The 25,790-nt window shown below is 33.7% G+C and overlaps 1 non-coding gene across 1 annotated transcript; it reads left to right on the forward strand.

Annotated features, from left to right (window-relative positions):
• The first annotated feature begins 7,091 nt into the window (after nt 1–7,091).
• On the forward strand, nt 7,092–7,164 carry Trnaa-agc. The gene has a single exon. It is a non-coding gene; the product is annotated as a tRNA-Ala (tRNA).
• Nucleotides 7,165–25,790: the final 18,626 nt, after the last annotated feature.

The raw sequence follows: 25,790 nt of genomic DNA on the forward strand, positions 1-25,790 counted from the left end.
CGGTCAATTCAAAAATATGAACTATTCACTATTATTCAATTTGAAAAGTTGGTCATTGTGGAAAACCCATTTTTATTGAGTTCTTTTGGAATGAAGGTAAAAGAAAGAATTGGATAAATTTTTTAAAGAAAAATAATTAAACAGGGTTAGAACTATTTAGAGGGGCACTACAGAAATATCGAAACCCGTAAACAGGGTGGCAGAAATTACAAAAAAGTTGAGTTATTCAGGGATTTTTGTGTTGGTGATAACAGATCCAAAATATCTCCAATAATTTTCGATATCTCGAAAAAACTGAAACATTATTCTGTATAACTCATTTGTTGCTTGAAATAACTTCACGAAACTCGGTTTGTAGCCGTTATCCAATATAGATATTCTTATGGTGTCGTCAGATTTTTCTGTTTTCCATTGTTTCAGAGACTCGATAGTCAATTTTTCTTATGGACTTTGACCCCACGAGAGCGTTAAATAAAACGAATAAAACATTAAAGTATATCTCCAAAATTATGGCTTTTAAGAGGGAGCACCACCACGTGGTTGCTCAGTTCAAAACAATATTAGAAATATTTCTTCTCACAATTCACCACCGATTTTATGGAGTTTTGACATAATTTCCTCAAACAATAATCTACATTGTAGAAAATAAATATTTTTGATTTAAGAATGAAAAAAAAATTGCTAACTTTCTGTTTCTCGCTGAAAATTGATGATATATACTTTGTACAAAGCGCTGATGTATTTTTCAAATATTCTCGAAAAAATCACTACCAAAGTCATTATAAAAGGGTAAAATTATAATTTCGTGAATGTACTACTTCTGAACTTCGTCATCGTACAATGTTTGGTCATCGCAGGAGCACCAGGAGCGAAAAACCACGTGGTGGTAATCCCTCTTATGGATTGGAAACATTACATAAAAAATATTCAATATTTCTCAAGAATTTCGGAAGGCAAAAAATATATCAGGCAATCCATTTCAAATATAAGTTCATTATTATTCCGAATAAACGAAATATCTGACAACAATATAAATACCACCATAATATCGTCCAGATCACAAGATCCGTGCACATCAAGCTTTATAGAAATGGTGAGGTCCGTTTCTGAGATAACTGAGCCTCTCCATACTCAAATCTACTCTGTATAAATGTATCAATAACACAGGCCAACAAAATGAAAAAAAAATTTGGTGCCAGAAATCTAACATCTGATTTTAGATGTTTTTAATGTGCTGATTCCAAAAATGCCACCAGATTTTTTCTATCAGCTCTAGTTTTTGAGATACACGTTACAGGTTAAATGATATATTTTTTTTTGGGTTTGCCTGAATACACTCCAGATGATTGGCGCCTTTTTATTGACAGTTCAAAACGTAGTTTAAAATGTGTTCTTTTACATAACGGTAACAAATATGGCTCAATTCCTATCGGTCATTCTACTACCATGAAGGAAGAATATGAAACAATAGCATTAGTTTTGAGAAAAATTAAATACGAAGAACATCAGTGGTCATTTTGTGTTGATTTAAAAATGGTTAACTTCCTCCTTGGACAGCAGAGTGGTTATACAAAATATCCTTGTTTTTTGTGCCTTTGGGACAGCAGAGCTAAAAATGAGCACTGGGTTAACAAAAATTGGCCTTCAAGAGATGTCATGATTCAAGGAATACAAAACGTGATCAACGAACCTTTGGTTTCAAGAGAAAAAAATCTTACTTCCGCCCTTGCATATCAAGCTAGGCCTAATGAAGCAATTTGTGATGGCCTTAAATCGAGATGGAAATTGTTTTGGGTATTTGTCATGTAAATTTCCTGGCATTAGCACGGAAAAACTAAAAGCTGGTATATTTGATGGTCCTCAAATAAGGCAACTTGTTAAAGATCCACAATTCACCACATCAATGAACGAGACTGAATCTAACGCTTGGAGTTCATTTGTTCAAGTAGTACAAAATTTTCTTGGCAATCATAAAGCAGAGAATTACGTAGAATTAGTGGAAACTATGCTTTCCAATTTTAATATTCTCGGCTGTAACATGAGTATAAAAGTTCACTACCTCCACAGCCACCTAGATCGTTTTCCAGAAAACTTAGGTGATTGTAGTGAAGAACAGGGGGAAAGATTCCACCAGGATATTAAAACTATGGAAGATCGTTATCAAGGACGATGGGATAGCCACATGATGGCGGACTACTGCTGGAGCCTTCAGCGAGACTGCCCTAGTAAACTCCATTCTAGAAAATCGTATAAAAGAAAATTTTTATGTGATTAGTGACTAATGTAATTATGTAAATTAAGTTTTTGCAATAAATACTTAAATCCATGTGTCTTTGTTTTTTTTAACTGTCAATAGTAATATTATATATTATAACAGTTATAACGTAAATTATATACACAATTTTTTTTAAAATCTCAAAAACTAGATCTGATAGACAAAATCTGAGAACTTTTTTACATTCTGCATCCAAAAATTACTCAGGAACAGTTAAAAAATCGCAGGCACCAAAATATGTGTTGGCCTGTGTAATAGAACTTTCAAAATACGCACCCAGTCGTGGAACAGTCAGCTCGCGGCTCTTGTCAACAAATTGAGGATAACCGTTCCCGATGCCGCCATAATTGATAGAGTCTAGTGTGGCACTCATGCATCGACTGCGAAAATAAATCAGAACCAGTCGGAAGATTAATTGAAAGGAGCCGTGCAGAATGAGAACAAGTTGTAAGGTGAATGAATATTAATGAATTGGGATACGATTTTGGGGAATCTCTGCGATCAAAGTGTTTACGCATTGCGGAAATCAATTACCGGCTCGAAGAATGGTTCGTATGTGGCAGGTTCGCATGTAAAGTAGCATGTATGTTGATAAAAAAGCAAAGACCTACCTACGATCTATGGTTTTGTACTATTCTATACTATACTATACTATACTCAACAGAACTATACTATACTATACTATACTATACTATACTATACTATACTATACTATACTATACTATACTATACTATACTATACTATACTATACTATACTATACTATACTATACTATACTTTACTATACTATCCTATACTATGCTTCTTTTTTGTCAGTGTGAAGGGATCGCCGCGTAGTTGGGTTCTGCTTCTCATGTAGAGGTGATCCAAAGTTACACCAAAGAACCTATGCAGAGCCGATAAGTTACAATAAGATCACCTCTACCTTGCTGATCCTCAAATGTTTGTAGAGTCAGTAATCTTAGACGAGCGTGATAGTCTTGTCTTATCCTACCGAAGGGAATCCTTGTATTCCAACGATGTACAGGGTGGGCAAATAAGCGAGGTAAGCGGCTATATCTCAGGAACCACTCATCGTAGAGACTTGCGGTAAAAAATTTTACCACTAAAGTGAACAAAAGAAAACACTGGAAATTGTTTTGAAGTTCATACCTCCACCGCAAGGGGGCGTAATAGCTATCGTCGAGTAGAAAAATGCATTTTACTCGAAAAATTTTCATATCAAGTTGGAAAAAAAATATCATCACTGTAAACCTTGGAAAATTCTCTATCTGTTTGAATTGTCACTTTCGATTTTGCGACATCAAATAAGGGTGGGGGAAAGATAGAAATCTGACTGATTGAAATGTCTGTAACTTCAGTTTGCCTCAACATTTTTGAGCAAATTAAATCTTATTTGAGAGACAATATCTTGTTGATTAAGGAAAATATATACTCATGATGAATTTGATTCAGCTGCTTCCGATAGGGAGCGCTAAGTCAGAAGTTCATTGTTTTGTTCATTTTTCTCTGAAATTTCAAATGTAATGATAGGATTTTCTTAACAGAAACAAAAATTTCATTGAATTTGCATGAAAAAACCTGAGGGTCGCAACGCGATAATTTCAGGCGTTCTGAAGTTATGGCCGAAAGAAGATATTCTTCAAGTGATGCACTGCGAAAAACCAAATTGAGTCTTCAAGTTCTAACAGAAACAGAAATCCCATCAAATTTGTATGAAAAAACCAAAAGGTCGCAAAGCGATAGCTTCAGGCGTTCTGGAGTTATGGCCGAAAGAAGACACAATTTAGTTTTCAGTGCATCAGTTGAAGAATATCTTTTTTCGTCCTTAACTAGAGAATCCCTGAAGCTATCGCTTTGTGACCTTTTGGTTTTTTCACACAAATTTGATGGAATTTCTGTTTCTGTTAGAACTTGAAGACTCAATTTGGTTTTTCGCAGTGCGTCAGTTGAAGAATATCTTCTTATCGGCCATAACTTCATAACGCCTGAAATTATCGCTTTGTGACCTTTAGGTTTTTTCATGCAAATTCAATGAAATTTTTGTTCGTGTAAAATGCATTTTTCTACTCGACGATAGCTATTACGCCCCCTAGCGGTGGAGGTATGAACTTCAAAACAATTTCCAGTGTTTTTCTTTGTTTACTTTAGTGGTAAAATTTTTTACCGCAAGTCTCTACGATGAGTGGTTCCTGAGATATAGCCGCTTACCTCGCTTATTTGCCCACTCTGTACAGACTCAAGGATAGCTCCTGAGAAAAGGGCACCACACCGGTTCAGCATATTCCATCAGAGGAAGCACATAGCTGCAATACAGTGCACGACACGTTGCCAGGCTGCAACCCATAAAAGATCTCTGCATCATGTAGGTCATCTGTTTAATCTTTGCTGTCACAGCCACCACGTGGTGAGACTAGCTCAAGTCAAAGAGCACTATGAGGCCCAGGGGCCAACGGGGGACAAGCGGTGACCATATCACGTTTAAGCCCGGCTAGGATTTTGTTTTAAACGTGAATGATAAAAATGAGAAAATAAATGATCCTTCAATTTCAGAACAAGGTTCAGTAGAAATCAATAAATTCCATATTCCTGGTATATTGTTGGCAGCCCCTATAACAGTAAGCCTATTCATTAGTAATTTCTGCTGACAGCACCATTTATCAAATCAATATAAAAGAAGCAGCACACCGCCATTAAATTAGTACAGATCTTTCTTCCGAATAATGCAGATAGTCTACGTCGTTCAGACTTATCTTCCGTGTAATCTTATATTCCGTCAAATTCAGTTTTGATAAATATCGTTTCTTAATATTTCGTATTCTTCCTCAACAAGTGCATTCCCTAAAAAAACACTTATAAGTGAAAGTTAAGTGTATTTATAAAGTGAACTCAATCCATCATCGCATCTACCCCATCTGCAACCTCTTCTCTTCTCATCTCATCAAGTTTTACGGAGCTTTCCTTCATAAAGCTTTCCTGGTGACAGCAATCCTGCTATTCTTTCTTCTATATCGTGCATTATTCCAAAGAGCAATACAACAATATTCATCAATATTTCTAAACAAAGAAAATCAATGACACAAATTTTGGACTTAGCTGTATACCTCAGAATAATGGTAACTGCGATGTGCTTGACAGTGGCAGTTCAAATATGCGGAGGTTCTTTTCTTCCGTGACCTGGTAACCAGAAATTCCAGTAGAAATGGAAAATCTTTCAATCTGAGCGGAGCAGACGAGAGATGAAAACTTCTCTCCAAACAAACTGAAACATTTCAAAGTCAAATTGGATTGACCGTGGTACCTACATGGAAATCTCGCTTAACATTAATTTCCTTCTTAATCCGTATAAAACAAGAAGTGACCGTGATCCAATTTGTCAAATCAATTTTAATCGTAGTGTTATTATCGAGAGACACTAGTGAAATAATGAATTCCCCAGCGCCAGCAATGACCAATGACTTGAGCTTAGAACGCGGTCACATGAGTACAACGTTACAACCATCGACTGCATACTGAGAATTATGGTTATTTCTGCCTAGGTGTAAAACGTGGCATTTACTGGTATTTAGCGGCAACAACCATTTTTGCCACCAATTCTCAACAGCTCACAATTCCTCGCATTCGATGCATAGTTTCGTATCATCTGCAAAAAGTGGGCATGGGGATTTAAGTGGTCTAGGCAGATCAGATGTATACAGCAAGAAGAGAATGGGTTCCAAGACTGAACCCTGCGGGACTCCACTGGACACGGAAATATCCGCAAATGAATGAACGTCCGCCACTCTCATTCAAAAAGTTCTATTTGGGAGGAAAACCCTGATCCACAAGTGCAACTCTTCCCCTATTATACCAAGAAATATAAGAATAATCATCTTATCTGGATTTCAACACTAAAAAGTATTAAAATCAAGATAAGATTCAATATCTTAATTATTAGATAGATTAAGATTTAGATCAACTTGCCCATTTTAAGAACACAAACCGTCATTCTCAAGTACCTACCAATATATTCCATTGGCTCAGATTTATACGTACTCATTCAAAATAGTTCTTCCTCATTTCCTTTTCTATACCTTCATGGGATCGTGTACACTGTACATCATCTGAGTATTCCATTCGTTTCGAAGAAAGCAACAATTTCAACGCTTGCTAGCACCAAATTGACCAAAATCGTAGACGTCTCTGATAAGATAAATTGTTTCGTTAACTTTTCGGATTTGTTCACTAGATCCGGATGGAAGACCATTAATAAAATTTTTAATGAATTGTGCCTTTGCAAGATGCGCTTCATCAATTTTCGACTGGCACGAGATAAACATCACGTGAAACGGCCGGAATTTTCAACACAACTGCGGAAAGTTTCTGCCCCATTGGCACTTTTCTTCGAGTGGAAAAATATACTGCGTATTTGTGAAGAATGCCCTTGTAGTGAGGTGAAGAATGGCGCTATTTCAGCTCTCATAATGAATTATTTTGCTCGAGAAATATCAGAAATTGGGGTAGGTATACTTACGACACGGCTAGTGCTATAATGAAAAATCTTCTATTGTTTTGGTCTCCAACTCAGAAATGAAATTTATACTGATAACTTGGATCTGGAAACATAATAAAAGTTTGAGTTGTAATTATAAAGTCATAAATTATACTGTATAACATTTTTCGATAGGAAGATAACTCATGGATGAAAGATTTTGTGATTGAACCGATCTTATTTGGGAGGACAAAATTAACATTGTAATTTTATATATAACCGAAGCAAGTATTTATTATTATGATTTATTCAATTGAATCAGGAAAAATTGTTATTAAACCAACAGGGGGCGTAGCTCAGATGGTAGAGCGCTCGCTTAGCATGCGAGAGGTACCGGGATCGATGCCCGGCGCCTCCAATCGTATACATTTTACTAAAATGATATCTTACTCATTTGTGTGAAAATATTGCTCAGTAATGACTAATGAGGTAATAATGTAGAGTAGAATATGACACTTCCTGGAGAGTTCATTTCAAGTGAAATAAGATATAAATAATTATTTATTTAAAAGCTCGTTTAAAAGTAATTGAATATGTGGTTACTATTATTGGATACTCGGGTCATTATATTAGGTATTTTATCAATGAACAGAGATACAGAAATTGAGTACCTATGTTATTGTTCATATCCCACCTACTCAGAAAACAATAGAAGATTTTAGTGTTACAGGCAGTGCTGTCAGAAAGGATTTCATTTTCCTTCAATACTATTTGCGCGATGGATCGATTTCATATCGTAACAAATACACCTACTCCAATCAAAATGAAATGGAGAAATTCTCCATTTCATTTTCTCGATTCTCCAGGAGAATCGAGGTCTCTAAGTCTTCTCCACAAACGATGAAAAATTTTATTGAAAAATCTCTTATAGACATGTTTCGAACCCTTCAGGGTTCATCTTCAGTAAAGGACTGGAAGAAAATCTCAAATTACAGGAAATGATATCAGAAACCTAAGCAACAATGTTACAATAAAAGCACGAATAAATATCCTAAATATGAAAAATAAAAAGTATCTTGTATCTTGGTAAGGGCTCATATGGAGAATCCAACTCCGAGCGAAAGGTGCGTCAAGTTGGTGATCCACTCCTCGAATTTTGGTATCAAATTGTTTTGGGTATTTTGTGCCCATTTTGTGCCAATTTTTGCCGTATGAAAAAAATTTTGTGCCCATTCAGTTTTCGAGATATTTCGATTTCTTCCCGTGAGTCACCAACTTGACGCTGTGACTCACACAAGGAAATTTAAAATTTTTTTTATTTGGCTATTTTGTGCCCATTTTGTGCCAATTTTTGCCGTAAAAAAAAAATTTTGTGCCCATTCAGTTTTCGAGATATTTCGAGTTTTTACCGTGAGTCACCAACTTGACGCTGTGACTCATACATGGAAATTTTCATTTTTTTTTATTTGGGTATTTTGTGCAGATTTTGTGCCAATTTTTGCCGCAAAAAAAAAATTTTGTGCCCATTCAGTTTTCGAGATATTTCGAGTTTTCCCTGTGAGTCACCAACTTGACGCTGTGACTCATACATGGAAATTTTGAATTTTTTTTATTTAGGTATTTTGTGCCCATTTTGTGCCAATTTTTGCTGTATGAAAAAAATTTTGTGCCCATTCAGTTTTCGAGATATTTCGAGTTTTTCATGTGAGTCACCAACTTGATGCTGTGACTCATAGTAGATGTTACATATTACTTTAACATAGTAATATTCTAAAGTAGTAAGGGCAAAACATTTCTATTTTTCATGTTTTATTTTATGAAAAGATAACAGTTTTCTTTACTGTTTTTTAAAGATTTTCAAATGAAGTTAGTGTTAATTATTATTATTTTATCAAACTTATATGTACCTCATTAATGGATATGTCAACATCTTAAATTAATCCCAATATATTTATATATTAGCTTAACTACTATACTGAATTAATCTTTCTAAGTGATGAGGTATTTCTGAAGATAAAAAGGTATTGAAACGACGACTCATTGAAATTTGAGTTTCCCCACCTCAACCCAATGCCTGCCTGCCAATGCAACAACTCATAATTATAACTAGGCTTCCGATAAATATGCAATGAAAAAATTCATACTGTACAGGGTGGGCAAATTTCGATGTTTTAGCACTACAACTTTTAAACCAGAGGTGATAGACAAAATCTGATACCCCATTCTCGGTCTCTTTTTCTGAGAAACTAACAAGGGTAGTATTCATTTTTGGCCACCTTCTTTTGTTTTCGAGTTATAAGCGAAAATTGGAAAAATGGCGATATCGAAAAATATTCATATCTCCGCTAATACTGATGATAGAGCTCTGAAATTAAAACATTATACAGGCACTTTTTTACATAGACTCCAGTGGCGTGCTTGTTTTTTCAAAAGGGCCTTTAATTACGAAGCTATGACCCAAAGTTATGTTTTTTTAAATGGGAACACTATATTTCTGTGACATTTTTTGAAAGCTTAATTTTTCCTGATTTCAAAAATATATAACATCGTATAGTTTGTATCAATATAAATAATGGAAAATGGTCAAAAACTTTTCTCACCTAAGTGTCTCAATATTTCTATGGTTTCAAATGTTGATGAGCACAGAAAAATTTAGCATTGTATCATTGCCACAGTCTCCTTCTATTAGTTTCTTCATTTCTATGCTTTTTACTCAATTTCTCACAGAATAATGGACTGCTATCATAGAGATTCGAGCTTTGACTGTCAAATCATCAATTTATATCATTTGAAATCAAATCAGCGCTACGAGTATCATTGTTTCGAAATACTTGTATATTTTTCTATTTCAAAATGAATTATGGAAATAATGTAACATTCGAGCATATTGAAATATGCTCGAATGTTACATTAGGTGCAATTATAATGAGGATGCAGCATCACAAGACTATTTGAATAGTTTTCCAGAAAGAAGTCAACCGCACAAGTCAATATTTGAATGACTCAAAAACAATTTGATTGAACATGGAAGTTTTACAAAAAAAAAAGTATAATATACATGAAGAAGAAAATAGTGTATTAAGTGTAATCGGTACTGTATCCGCAAACCCTAATATTTCGAGTCGTCAAATAGAAGAAGAAACTGGTATAGCTAGAAAGCGAGCTCTGGATATTTAAAAAAAAATAAATTTCGACCCTATACCTATAGGAAACAACCTTCTCTACGGCCTAGGGATCCTGCCTGCCGATTAGAATATTGCCATTGGTATTTAGAAAAACTAGAAGAAGAAAAGAAGAAAAATTATATGGTCGGATGAAGTGCACATAACTAGCGCTGGGATATTCAACAGGCACAATGAACATTTTTGTCGAAATTAGTAAAAATCATATAAATAATCAGAGCAGGATACTGCTCTTGTTATAAGAAGCTATATTTTTCTGTGCTCATCAACATTTGAAACCATAGAAATATTGAGACACTTAGGTGAGAAAAGTTTTTGACCATTTTCCATTATTTATATTGATACAAACTATACGATGTTATATATTTTTGAAATCAGGAAAAATTAAGCTTTCAAAAAATGTCACAGAAATATAGTGTTCCTATTTAAAAAAACATAACTTTGGGTCATAGCTTCGTAATTGAAAATTCTTTTGATAAGACGAGCACGCCACTGGATTCTACGTAAAAAAGTGCCTGATTAATGTTTTCATTTCAGAGCTCTATCATCAATATTAACGGAGATATGAATGTTTTTCGATATCGCTATTTTTCCAATTTTCGCTCATAACTCGAAAACAAAAGAAGGTGGCCAAAAATGAATACTACCCTTGATAGTTTCTCAGAAAAAGAGATCGAGAAGTGGGTATCAGATTTTGTCTATCACCTCTGGTTTAAAAGTTGTAGTGCTAAAACATCGATATTTGCCCACCCTGTACAGGGTGTTTCAAGTTCGACGGCCTATTAGACGTTTCTGGAGAACGGGGCCGATTTGAAATCTGAAAATTCGGAGTATGACATTGTTTATGATGCTCTATCCAGCCAAAATATTTTCGAAGTTCCTGCACTGGTTATACAGGAATTAAAAAAAAAAATTTTCAAAAAGAACTTTTTTTTTCATTTTATGTTCCAGATATTATCAAAATTTCCATTTTCAGATACTCTTTGCTAAAATTATTGCGTTAGTCCTCATAGCTTTCAAAATATCAAGAAAAAACCGAAAAAATAGAGAATTTCCTCAGTCACAATTACGTGAATTATTTTTACTGTGAATATCCTATGCGTATACTCAATTAACTTCCTCAAACTAGAATGATGTTGGAATATCATGCATATCTTGAATTTGAGAAATATCATCACAGGGTGTTTCAAATATTGTGCCAAAAATTGTGAACAAAATTTGATTATAACTTTCGATTTCCAAATTTGAACCCTATTTTTTTGTGATTTCGTTGAATTCTACGGTGAAAAATAAGGGTAGTGTCCGAACATGATTATGCTCTCAAATTAAATAATTCAAGAGTTATTCGAGATTTTATGAATTCATGTTATACGTTGGCCAATAAAACATTATGTGCTTCGCATCTTTCTTCTACAACCGTTGTTTGTTGTTTCATTTAATGATTAAAAGTTTTATCTTTATCTTTTCCTTACAGCTTTTGTATAGTGGCATTGTATAATGTCTGAACATAATTTTTTCGCAATAAAGATTCGTCTAGAGTATTTTGCTTATTATGTTAAAAAAAAAGTTGTAATTTCTTCAATGTCGCAAACAGAAAGTCCGCTGAAATTAGAGATTCACTCAATCCTTCAGTAAACGACTGAGACGACAAACGGATTCTAACGCCCTCATTTAAAAAAATATACAAATATATAAAAATACAAAAACATTGAGTAAGTATACAGAGTGATTTAAAATTCAGTTTCAAGATATCAGAGGCGTATTTTTCAGATCAAAATAATGCTTTTTTTCAATAACCTGTGCTCGCAAACGCTTCGTTACCGAACTACAGGGCATAAAAGATTTTTTCAGTCCTTTCTTCACAGCTCTTTCAGTTTTAGAGCTCTTAAGATAGTAAGAATTGATTGTAAGGGAGATATTTTTTCGCCTCATACACTTTTTGCAGTACGGCGCTGGTGAATTCTAACATATGAAATGAATGTATATTATATTCATACATTTTTTGGTTCCTGTTACTTTTACGCATCTGCGATCGTCATCGAGAAAAAAGTGAAATCATTTTTTGTAATTGGCTGCATTTCATTAAAATTTTTACTAATGATAAGAACCTATTATTACATTGAAAACAAAAAACTTTTGGTTTAAGAGCAAATTACAAGTTTCCTTAGACATTAACTAAAAATAAGAACTTAAACGTTTTTGGTTCGGTAACTGAGCGTTTGCGGACATATGTTCATGTAAAAAAGTCTTATTTTGACCTAAAAAATACGCATCTGAAATCTTGATACTGGATTCTGAATCACCCCCACAATTATTATCTCTAGCAAGTATCTAGCAGGGCCGGCATTAGTGGTGAAACCGACTGTTTCGGGCGCCTCTATTCGAGGGGCAGCAATTTAGCCCAGAGTGTATTTCTATAAAAATATAATCTTGATTCTGAAAAACAACTTGAGGTTGGTCCGCTCCGCTGCGTTCATCAACATTCCCTGCAATAAAAATTTCCAGACCGTCTTTACTAAGCCGACTGTTAAATAAATAACACATGGCAACCCAACCAATATACGCATTGACTATTACCCTAATTGAAAGAGGGATGAAATGTATTTCACAAAGACGAAAGAAAACACTATCTTCGCTTTCGAATTATATGGAAGTTGTTTACTCATTCAACATATTGGAAATTCCTACGATTCTGCATTCGAAACTAGTTACTATTAAATGCCAAATGTTTTCGGCGGAACATATGTTTTCTCATTTATTTTTCGAAGTTCTGCGTGTGATCGTACGCAGTTGATATTTCTTGTGTCTTGTGAATATGAAAATCAGATATATTACTTACAAGGGCGTAGATCTATTTTTTCCTGTGGGGTTTATCGTCGACATTGTTCACTTATATCTATTATGTGGGAAAAAGAGGTTTGATAACGTAGTTTGAACCAAATTATTCGAAATAATTTTGTTTTTTATTAATAATTGAATTGTTTCTATCTTATACTTATACTGGATGTTCCTGAATTGGAGTTATGAAGGAAAATGAGGAATTCCGATTTTTTACTGACGGCTTGTTTCCAAAGGAAAGTGAAATGATCATTATTGGTCCATTTTATGGAGAAATTTTAGTTCTTCGTCTGTACGGTTTGATTGATACTTTTTCAGCGGGGGCGCTAAAAAATTCTTCGCTTCAGGCGCCAAAATTGCTAGCGCCAGCCCTGGTACCTAGTGATTCAAAAACAATCTATTTTCATCATGAAATTTTGCTATAGTTTTTGAACGATCTAGGGTCAATTTGGCGCTCTTGAAATATGCCCCGAGGAAAGCTCAACTTCCTTCCCACCCGGTCACTACGGCCCTGGGTGTGTTAGTTCTGTGCATAGATAAATTAGTTTGTCTATGGTTCTGTGTGTTCGATTCTTAGACGGTGTATTCAGGTATGCTGTTTTGACACATCGTTTGAATTCTCTTGATTTACTTTCAGTTTCGTTCAATCTGTTTTGCGATTGTTCGACTGTTTTGTTTTTGAAGTCGACCAAGTTAACATCGATTATGTGTTCCCTTGTAATTCTCACCAGATGTTAGTAAAATTAGCAATCGGGATAAATATTTTCTCCAAACACTCCATTCCTTAGAGGTTGAGTAGACAAAAGCTCATAAAAGTTGGTTGGGATTTGTCAAATATATTCTCGACGTACGGTTTTATTTGGCTTGTTTCTATTTGTTTGAAAACAAATTTTATTTTGAAAATATGCAGATGAAACAGAAAATTAGTAAATATGTACTGCAAGGCGAAAATATCTCATTCGAGCCACAAAAATGTATATTTATACGCATTAGCATATGTAGTTGAGCAAATGCAGATTTATCCGAAGCATAATTTTATAATACAATGCTCGTCGCTGAATTGTGCTACATTTATCCATCTCACTGAAATTACTACAAATATTTCGAAAACTGTAGGGGCTCAAAATCCATACGATATGCCACAAAACGAGCACAATTTATCTAAAGATGAAAATTTCCGTCCGACAAGTAAGTGACTCACAGGGAAAACTCGAAATATCTCGGAAACTGAATGGGCACAAAATTTTTTTCATACAGCAAAAATTGGCACAAAATGGGCACAAAATACCCAAATAAAAAAAATTGAAAATTTCCATGTATGAGTCACAGAGTCAAGTTGGTGACTCACGGGGAAAACTCGAAATATCTCGAAAACTGAATGGGCACAAAATTTTTTTTTACGGCAAAAATTGGCACAAAATGGGCACAAAATACCCAAATAAAAAAAAATGAAAATTTCCATGTATGAGTCACAGCGTCAAGTTGGTGACTCACGGTAAAAACTCGAAATATCTCGAAAACTGAATGGGCACAAAATTTTTTTTTTACGGCAAAAATTGGCACAAAATGGGCACAAAATAGCCAAATAAAAAAAAATTAAAATTTCCATGTGTGAGTCACAGCGTCAAGTTGGTGACTCACGGGAAAAAATCGAAATATCTCGAAAACTGAATGGGCACAAAATTTTTTTCATACGGCAAAAATTGGCACAAAATGGGCACAAAATACCCAAAACAATTTGATACCAAAATTCTAGGAGTGGATCACCAACTTGACGCACCTCCGAGCGAAGGAATTGAACAATATATCACTTAATTAAAATCAATACATATCGATAATTAAATAATCCCCATTTTGTAACAAGAAAACATAAAACAAATTGCGACTGCATGTCAAAAAATTCTTTATCAGAGATAGATATCTCTACTCGGCCCAATCTCTTTTCATCGAAATATTGAGTATATAATCTTCAGATATTCTTTTTGAATTTTCACTGGTTATGGTATCGCGAAATTGTTTTTTTCTTTAAATATAAAATTAATAGGACAACAAGACGGAACCCCTAATCGGAATCTGCCGACTTGGAAGAAAACCGCGACAAATTTCGAGTTTATAGGCCTTTCTGTTCTATACAGGGTGTTAGTAAGTAGATGCCACAAACTTTAGGAAATGGTTCTGCATGAAAAATATGCCAGTTCACTATATAACTTTTATTCGAAAATGCTTCGTTTCCCGAGATACAGGGTGTTAATGTATAGTGCTCTCAATTATCTGAAAGAAAAAATGGTACGCCTCTGAGATATTTCAAACAAAAAATCTTTTTGAATTGCTGGTTCCATTTGTGGCAAGAAATCTCTCAAGTCTTTTTTTCGTAGGAATCACCGTTTGTATGCAAAAAAATATCTTAACATCAAGAAGAATCAAATTATAGATGAATTTTATTAATGAAATGAAAAATACGTGTTAAGATGTTTTTTTGCATAAAAAGGGCGTCTCGTATGAAAAAGAGACATAGGTAAGAGATTTGTTGCCACAAATGTAGCGAGCAATTCAACAAAGTTTTTTAGTTTGAAATATCCCAGTGGCGAACCATTTTTTCTTTGAAATAATTGAGAACAATAACAGTTTATTTTAAAACAAGTTGCAGAATGGGCTCCTATTGCCTTCTGCAACGAGTATTAGACGATATTTTCTCTATTTCAGTCCGTTTTGTGAAATATTGTCGAAATTCAATGAAAAATTCAGAATAGGTATACATCCTAGTGACATTTGTATTGCATCATGGCAGTTGGTGTGACTGCTACGAAAATTGACAGATTACGAAATTTGAATATAAATCGTACGTTTTGAATTTCAAAATAATTCATAATTACGCATTAATTTCGTGAATTATGTCTGACGAAATCGATTTACAAACATAATAATCAAGGTAAATTTCGAATAATGTCGCAAATCATTTCACTAATTCCTAATTATGTTATATTGACACTTGACGTGTGTTGAATTTTGATAGGATTGGAAGTCTGTGTAGACAACCACAAAACAAAAAAAATAACTGAAAACAATGCTGTAATTCATTACACCACTGTTTTTAGAAATGTAATGAACTCATTACGATACTGAAATAGAGAAATATACTTAAACACCACGTATCTCGGAAAACGAAGCATTTTCAACAGAAAATTATATAGCAGATACACTGTCATTATTTTTCCCGCATAATCAATCCCTGAAGTTTGTCGTACTTAATCACTAACACCCGGTATATGAACGGCAGGACAGAATAGAATTTTTAGATCTCATCAGTTGGTCTAACTTTTTCATTTGCGGCTATTTGCGGTTCAAAATTCGAATATTGCAGACATTGTTACGGAATAATGAAGCGATCTGTTCAAGGAAGAAAAGCTCAAAAAAACAAACGATTTGCAATATATCCTCCCACCATCATTGAATACAAACGTTCAATTCTCAGTGAATCACACGCGAGTGTACTCAATCCTTCAGCATTCGTATCAGACGAATCGAATTATAGTTACCTTTTTTGATCTCTTTTTGCCCCGAGATTAGTTACATTATTTCCCTCCCAATTTCACATCCTATTAACTCGTCGTCCATGATATCTTCAAGCGAAACAAACCGTGAGTGTAAAACCATCTCGGGAATTTTCACACGAAACAAAAAACCTATCTCGGAGTCGTCATATCCTCCAATGAATAGACAGATTCCTTCTCAAGTCATTCGATATTTATAAAACCTATCCAGTTGTCCGATCTTTTTAGTCCGATTCATCAGAGGTGCCGGTGCGTGAAGCATTTATTTTTCGACTTCACATTAACGAATCTGTCAAAGAAAGACCCCCTCCGGTTTTTCCGAATAAAATGTTATTATATCGAGAAATGAGTGAGCAAAGCAGCTGCCTGGGTTTATTCCTTTCAACGATAGAAGTATATCTTAGGAGTATTATCCTGGATTATATGGACCGGCTCCGGAGATTTTGCCAAACCCTAATAGGGGGGTTTTGTGAGGAAATGTAACTGTAATTGACATTTTCTTTTTATTCTCCATTCAGATTGTCTGAGATATCTGCTTTGTAGTGAAAATTTTATCCATTTATTAGAAAACTCATTCAATTTGCATAATCAATTTTAAATAATGGCTTATTCAGCGTTTGGTCTGCAAACTGATCGCTTTGTCTTTTCGTCACAATTTCCGTACTTTTTGTATTTTGGTGGTGAGGGTGTACACAACCTATCTCACTAGATTATTCAGTGCATATTCATTTTGATTCTGTGCAGAAATCACTAAATCGATTCTTCTAATTTATGAAAGAAATATTTGTTTAGTCGTTAAGAATAAACTCACTTTTCCACAAAAAATCTATAGTTTTTGTTTTATATCAATTTGATAATTGGACAATTTTTCAATCTCAATTATCTCAATGAATATTTCGAAATTTTTCATTATCATAGTATTAACTATTTTTCCGAAACATTACCTTAAGCCAATTGTCATTTATCGCTTTTTTATTTGGTAATACTTCCATTAATTGATATTCTGAAATTTCAAATAGAAATACAAAAAAACGTATAAATTTTTTTCAACTCCAAATAGATTGTATGTTTATTTTTCATCAGAATATAACAATTTCAAAAATGTTTAAATTTATCATTGAAATAATTGTGATACGATTGAAAAACATTCAATTTGCAAAGTAATATGAAACAAAGACTTTACACTTTTCAAAGAAAAAAATCAGTGAGTGTACTCACTGTCATGCGAAGGTGCAAAAAAATGAATCTGCACTGAAGGATCTACTGAAAACGGGAGTATACAACTTAAAGTGATAATGTTGGACTCACTGATTACGAATCCATCCTCAGATTTGATTCAGTCCGTCCGTTCCGTGAAAATAATTGTTCGAAACTTTTTTTTTCTTTTAATTTCACAATAACCAATTCGATCGAAATGAAATTTTGTATTTGAGATTAACAACTTCAAATTTCAGCCAAAACTCCATGTTGATCGCGTCTTCATGACCAGAGTTTGGAATGAATAGCGAAACAATGAATACTCAATTTTTCAGTGACACATAGATCAGACATGAATTACTGTTTGGTGCTAAGTGCAAAATTTCTTGTTGATCGCATCGTCATATCTATAGAATATATATCGAAAAAAATTAACCTAGTATTTCACTGACAACAGATACAATCTACCTGAAATTTTGCATTTGACTTGTAATTTTCAGGAAAAGAATTGCATTCGTTCGAGATAATAACTTTTATTCAACAAGAATATCGACAAAAATCACAACACATTTGCGCTATCACAAAATCGATGGGTTTTAGATCTTCCGTTCAAAATTTCACGTTGATCACAGATAATCTGAGAAGAATATCAGCAAAGAAATACTCATTATCACTATGACTACAGATCCGATCGTATTAAGATTTTGCGTGTGTAATAATAATTTAAAGCTATCTGCAAAATTTGATGTGGATTGCGTATAAGCAAACTCAAGAAGAATATCCACTAAATTAAGAAAGCTCCAAAGTGAAGTCACCAGCTTTTGAGCGCTGGTTCATTCACAAACATTTTTTTCCCGTTAATTAGTTTTTTCATTGTTACATTTCTATTGTTGTTCTAAAACGCTTTTTATTATTGATGTTTACTTCCTCCCCATTCGAAGCATTGGACACCTACAAAATTTAAATATGCAAAATGTCCAGATTTTGTTGGTATATTCTAATTTCGTTATGTTCTCATGAAACATTGAATTGAACTGATACTGAAGCTAAACAATAACCATAGAGCGAAGTTAATACACACAAAACAAAACAACACGCATTACGAGTTACAACGATCATTCGAATCTAGTTCAAATACTGCCCTGCGTTTTTCTGACCATCGCTGAAATGGCGTACTTCATGTCAGCAATCGAGACGGAAGGTCGCCATTCATTTTTATTAAAATATTTTCCTCACAATCGTGGAGCCTACCAAGTCGAGAATATAGAAGGATTGAAATACAGGACGTCGGCTTAAGGGCAAGCAATCTGTAAGGTTTCTTCGTGCGCCATTGTTAATGCTAATAATATGTGCAGTAAATTATGAGATTTTATATCCAACGAACGGCGTTCCGTATTTATTTTGAACGGTCGAAAGATATATCTCTCAATTGCGGCTTCTTCAGTAGTATTAACTTGGAGGATTGAGATGAGTAATGTTTTTTTAAGCACAATGCGTTCATTACTTGGGGATTAATTTATAGGTCCTGACTGGTTGATGTCAAAGAGTGAAAATAAAAGGTAGTCTTGAGTATCGAATTGATGACGTAGAGGAGTGAAATGGATTTCAGTTGATAGAGACAGGTGGTGCAGGTGTATTGTTTTTGAACTACGCGAATTTAATAGCTCTTAGGCATAAGGATTATGGTCACGGAACACTTCGACCATTCAGTTTGAAACCAAAATTATATGTGGGAGCATCTGCCAATTTTTTAAGATCTGCTGCGCCCTTGCCAACCTACAATTGATCTAATGAAATTTCTATACCTACAACTGGAAATTTATTAGGATTATGATCTTCGCAGGTTTTTTTTGAAACTCTTCGGTCAACATAATCGAAAAAAATCCCTCAGGCAAATAAAACCACCCTTCAGGAAGGGAAGATGTATGCAAAATGTTCCCCTTGAGGGAAAAATATTACTGCGCCCCAAGTTTAGGAGAAAAATACCAGATTTAAATTCATTGGTAGTGATATTTAATTCACTTTTCTTATTTCTGCATACTTATTTCTATAATTTTCTCATGATATGTTTCTGGTATAAATATTAGTCGTTTATTATCGTCATATTCCATAAAAATTTGGTGAGGCATCGTTTTAAACCAACTAAATATATGTATGCCCCCCGGGGATCATTTTATACTGTAAAGTTTTGAATGGTGCAATTGGTCCAAAGCTTCAATAAACAAACCAATAAAGAAATCCATTAAGCTTTTTCTTTTAATTTCAGAATTTTGATGTGATTTATTATTTTTTCTGATAATCAGTAATCCATTTTGTGATTTTGTGTTGTCAGCTCGTACATTCTTCACCCTATATCTTTTATGTCATCAAAAAGTCCCTCTTCTGTTCTTCGTTAAAAACTGTTCATCAGTCACCCAAAATTATGGTGGTTCCTAAAGCTATTTCATTTTTAACTTTGACTTTTTTTTATGCCATAACTCTCTATTTGATATTTCATAAGGCACACCATCTTTGACACCTTTCGAAGCTTTTATCATTTGTTCACAGTTCAATCTGTGATAATATAAAAAATTCAATTGAATCGGGGTTTAATTTGAAATTATAAGGCAAATTACAATACAAATGTCTATAGCTTCGGAACTATTGGACGGATTTTGCCCATTAACAAACCTAACAACTAATATCAGGATCCGAACCTATTAATAAATTTTCGAATCACATCACATAATTAGAATTATAAAAAATTAAAGAAGAATAAAGGGAAATAATGAAGAAATTCAAGAAAAGGTGTTGTTTCTAAATTGGGAATCGAAAGATTCCTTGGCTAATTTGAAAAAGAAAGCCTATAAACATCGGCCAAAATTTCGAATCGCATCACATAATTAGAATTATAAAAATTTAAGAAGAATAAAGGGAGAGAATGAAGAAATTTAAGGAATAGGTATACAAGGTGTTCTAATTTTGAAATTGAAAGATTCCTTGACAAAAAAAAAATCCTATAAATATGGTCCACAATTTCAAATCGCATCACATAATCAGAATTATAAAAAATTCAAGAAGAATAAAAGAAAAGAATGAAGAAATTCAAGAAATAGGTATACAAGGTGTTCCCTTAATTGGAAGTACAGATTTCTTGGCTAATTTTAAGGGGAAGAGTCACATTAACATGAGCCCGATAACGATTTATTTTCAAGATACAGGGTGTTTCTTGTAGTACGTAGTGTATGTACTACTTCTTGGTATGATTATACTAGATCATCAGATATTTATTATTCGATACAGATTGGGTAAATCAGAACCAAAACTTATAACTAATTTATTCATCACAGCTTAATAACTGGATATTTACAATAGTCTTGATTGCCCTGAGGATTATTGAAGAATTGTTTGGAATTTTCGTCTTGAAATCGGAAGCAGATACCACAAAATTTCAAGAAAATAAAAAGTTTAGTACTGGACCAAAGTTATTTTCACTTTTCCTAAACTATCAGTTGAAAGAAATGGCCTCTGTTAGAGAAAAAATATCGCCCTGTAGATTTGCATTCAATATTAGCATCAGATTCAGTGATCTCACGTCCTTGATTAAACATAATGAAGTTCAATTCACAACCTAACCGAACCCTTCAACTCAAACTTCAATATAGCCATTTCACATGATGAAAACTTCATATTGGAATATCTGAGCCAAATTTAATTTAAACATCTTGTAGAAGGAAGGTGCTATGAGAAAAAAACTTGAACAACAATCAAATTTTAGCACCCTGTACCTCGAAATCAAAGCATTTGTTTATAGGACTCTTTTTCCCAGAATGATTCGAAGAATCTGTCATTTTTGTTTGTTTTTGTCAAGTCTAGGAATACACTGTATATATTCAACACAGTTGATAACAGATCTCATCGGGTTGAGGTTCTGCGTGTATATAGAATAACAATTTCAAGCTTTGTGCGAAATTTTGTGCACCAAGAAGAATTCAAGCTGAACATTGGAAAAAAAAATTATCGTTATTTCGGCCATAACAAATCTCACTGATTTCAAATTTCGTGTTGATTGCATAAAAAGAGGTCTCGTGCCTATGGAGAGGTCAGAGGGTGCAATTAACACATGAATGAATGAGCGCTTAAAAGCACCTTACTTCATTTCAGTGCATTCCTCATTCTTGCAGTATCCATAACTAAACTCCTTCAAATATTCGACTATTGAATTCCTCGTACAAACTTTAATATCCAAAGATAACTAGATCTCAAACTTTATTTCTTCAACAAACTGAATATTCAAAAACTTAATCGAATCCTTTTAAACAAGGTAATTCAGATCATTCTATATGAATTATCATCGATAACATTCCACAAATTATGAGCACATAAAACCGTAGTCAACAGCTAATTCCAATTTGTATTTAGCCTAATTATCACATAAATGAAAGAGTTCCTAGTTTGGGAACCACGAAGGGCGGTTCATTAGAAACAAGGGAACAACATTATGTAGATGAACGAAATGAAAAACGGCGCCCCCTGGGGTGGACTGTAAGGTTACGCCTGAAATTTATTAAGCCTTATCAGGATTTCCTCTCCACTACTACCTGTTGGAGACTTCTGATTAACTATTTGTACACTGAACGTAGTCTGAGTTGTTTCCGGATTTTTATATTATTTATGCTTATTTACAAATCTTCCGTTGAATTTGTTTATGTGCGCCTGACAAAGCATAATTCTGTCATATAATCAGATAAGAGAATGTTTACTTGAATTTTAACGGTAGTCGCTACTAGGCTTCACGGAACACGTGACAATTGGCTTTTTGCTTCTTAAATAAAGAATTAGAATTCTCGAGGTGGGTTTGAGAAAATTGTTTCCGGGACTACCGAAGGAAGTGGCACCATTGTGATCACTTCCAAAATTTCCACAAGAAGTAGTAATTCACCTACGTATCAAGTACAAAAAAACTGTTTTCAGATCTGGTGCGTATAGGTACTATTTTTTCGGCGAACGTATGGAATGAAAAGTCATAATGAGATATATTTCTTTGTAAAACAAATTTTTGGAATATTTAAATTTCTATTTGTAATAATATTAAAATTCTAGTTAAAGTTGGGTAATAACAAACACATTCTAATTCTCAATCATTTAAATATTTATATTGAAATGATTGCTAATATTGAAGGATTTCAATTCATTCAAAATGCTTAGTATATATTTAAATGCCTTTTGTTGAGGACATAATAACAAGGTGAAGTCTCAGTAATTTCAATTTTGTTTGTTAGTGAATTGTCTATACACTATGTCCGTAAAGTATGGAACAACTTAATTGTTAGCTAACCAGACCATTTTAAGAAATAATCCTGAAACACGTCGATCTTTTATTTTAATTTACCGCATTTTGAAATAATAATCTAATATACAGGGTGAATTACTTTCGAGTATTGACGTCACCATCATTTCCTTTAAATGGAACACTCACATTCTGTCCCAATTTCCCGATTACAGGGTGGACAAAAATACAATAGTTTAGTGTGTGCTCATAAAGTAACGCGTAACATTTTTTATTAGTTAAATTAACAATATTATCAAAAATTCTTATTTTCTAGAGGCAATTGGTTTGAATGTAACATCCTGTAGTTTGTTACATTTTTAGATTAATAAAAATGAGCTGTTTCCAAACATGTTTGGTACTTGTGGTCTAGCAGACAGAATATGAAAGAAATTATTTCTTTGCAATTTAAAAAAAACATAGTCGTTTAGTTTTTTGTGAAATGTCATTATTTGTTTAGTAATTTATTGGTGATCAATGACAGTTTTGTACTACAATATTTTTGGTATTCGTGAATGTTTTAATTATTGCTTAAATTTAATTTATTATTTTTGTCCACCCTGTACCAATTGGAATCAATATGTGATACATATATACAGCTAGAGAAATCGGAAAATTGAGACAAAATGGGGGTGTTCCATTAAACAAAACGACAGTGACGTCATTACTCGAAAGTAATTCACTCTGTATATTAGATAATTATTCTGAAATACGGTAAATTAAAATCAAGAATCAGGAGTGTTTCAGGATTATTTCTTGAAATGATCTGTTTAGCTTAAAATGAATTTGTTCCATACTTTACGGACACAGTGTATATCCTTCAGTAACGTTGGTAGCCATCGTATCTCTTCAAATTTGTGATGTTTTCACCAATATCAGCAAATAACTTTCGCTGAAGTTCGACGAATGCTATGGCCTGTGTTACTTTTATGATGGGGCAAATCAAAAAATTGTCCGATTTTTAATTCGAGATTCCCAAAACTGTGGATAGCAACAAGCTGAATTTTAATTATTTCTAATTCTCCAGTAATATGGTATGTGGAGTTTGGGATGACGTGAAAATAAATATTGCAACAGCAGGTTTTCTTGCCCAATTCTCACCAAAGTCATTCAATATGTATTTTGGTATCTGGTATTTTCAGAAGCAGCGAGTCTTTCTAGACGTTTATTATCAATTGACATTTTGTTAGTTCTTCTCTTCTACACCCACCGGCTAACCCAATAATTGTTCCTGCCTGATAATAAAGCAAATTACGTTGATATTTTTATATCCTACAATCGTTATATGGTTAGAATTCCCTTAAGTATCACTTAGGTTTAATTATGTGTTTTCCTGATGAATTTGTTGATGTGGTCGATGCTGAAGACATCTAATTTATTGGCTTTGTAACCAATATTCTTCCTTTTAAGAAATTCGATAAGTGGTTATGTTTTTCTTCACTAAAATGCTAATTTTCAACAAAGGGTAGATACATGCTCCAGGGTGGAGGATTTTACGTTTCAGATTTTTGCGCCAAGTAAGTCAAAGAAACATCCTCTGTAGTAGTTCTGCGTTTTTTCTAATCCCTCCATTTCATGAACAAATTTTGAACGTTTTCAAACCTGGACTTTTTTTTTAGGAAGAAATTTCAGACCATCCCGTAAATCTTTCGTTTCATGTTTGTCGGTATGTGTGTCGGCACATCCGCGTTATGGTTTCAATTTTTCTAATTTCAATGCAATTTGGTGGGTGTATTCAGTTAGGGCCGTGGATGGTTACAAATTAATTTCAGTTTTTAATTTACATTGATCAACTTTGATTCGAAGTTCACTTCAAAACCATTAAAATAATATGACCTAAAACCTGGTATCATGTTACATAGAGGGAATGGAATATATGGTAGATAATTTAATTTTCAACCTCCAAAACTTAAATACTGAATAGCTAGATAGTTTGATTACAGTTGATAACCTCATAACAAATATTTGAAAATCATAAAAGCAAGCTTTTTTATGAGTTTTACGGTTCCATTGATTAAATCTGCAGTATTGAAAAAAAAATTGTATAAGTAGAAATGATAATAAATATACAGGGTGTCCCGTAAAAACCACGTCAAACCGAGGGAGAATGTAGATCAAAGGATAACCCACCTGCTATGACAAAATTCCCATTATAAAAGTCTTACCGTTTTCGAGATATTTTTTTTTTTGAGAATAATGAATTTTTGCCCCTTTCAATAGTTTTGCCCTTACGGTTGGTACAATTTTACATCTTTCTGGTTAATTTTTTCTGTAAAATATTGCTGAAGAATGATTTTAACGTTTGCATTAAAAACATCCTCCGAAAATTTTAAAGGGGGGCTATGAGAAATATTTTTATTGGGAATTTTGGTAGTGGATTATTTTGTTCATGAAGTTTAGCCCATCGTAGTGGAAAAAAAATGTACCGAGCTACTGCTGCACATTACACCAATAAATTGTCTATTTTATAGTGATTTCAAAGAGGTATCACACAAGTCATTTGTTATTCAAAGAAAAAAGATATGGCTGTTTTTATCCAAATGGGTAAGTTTCTGACAAAATCAAGTTTGTCAATTCTGTTAAGAAATCTTCGATGTTGCATTACTTAGTGAACAATGGCCATTTTTTACCTGCGAAAATATTACTCGGATAATTATTCACCTCAACGAAATTCAATTTCGCCGGCAAATTTTGGAAAACATCATGTAGATCCAGATTTTTTTAATAAGATCATTTGGAGCGACGAATCTTCCTGTGCCAAGGATAGGTACATGAATCTCCACAATTTGCATGGCTGGAATATCATAAATCCACACGAGGTGAGAGAAGATAGATCATAATATCGATTCAAGATCAATTTAGGGACTGGAATATTTAATGGTGCAATTTTGGGCCCGATCGAACGGCCGCCATCACTGAACGCAAACAATTATTTGGAATTTTTAACCAACCAGCTGCCCATTTTATT

Source organism: Harmonia axyridis, chromosome 3 (assembly GCF_914767665.1).
Source record: "Harmonia axyridis chromosome 3, icHarAxyr1.1, whole genome shotgun sequence".
In the NCBI taxonomy this organism is placed as follows: Eukaryota; Metazoa; Arthropoda; class Insecta; order Coleoptera; family Coccinellidae; genus Harmonia; species Harmonia axyridis.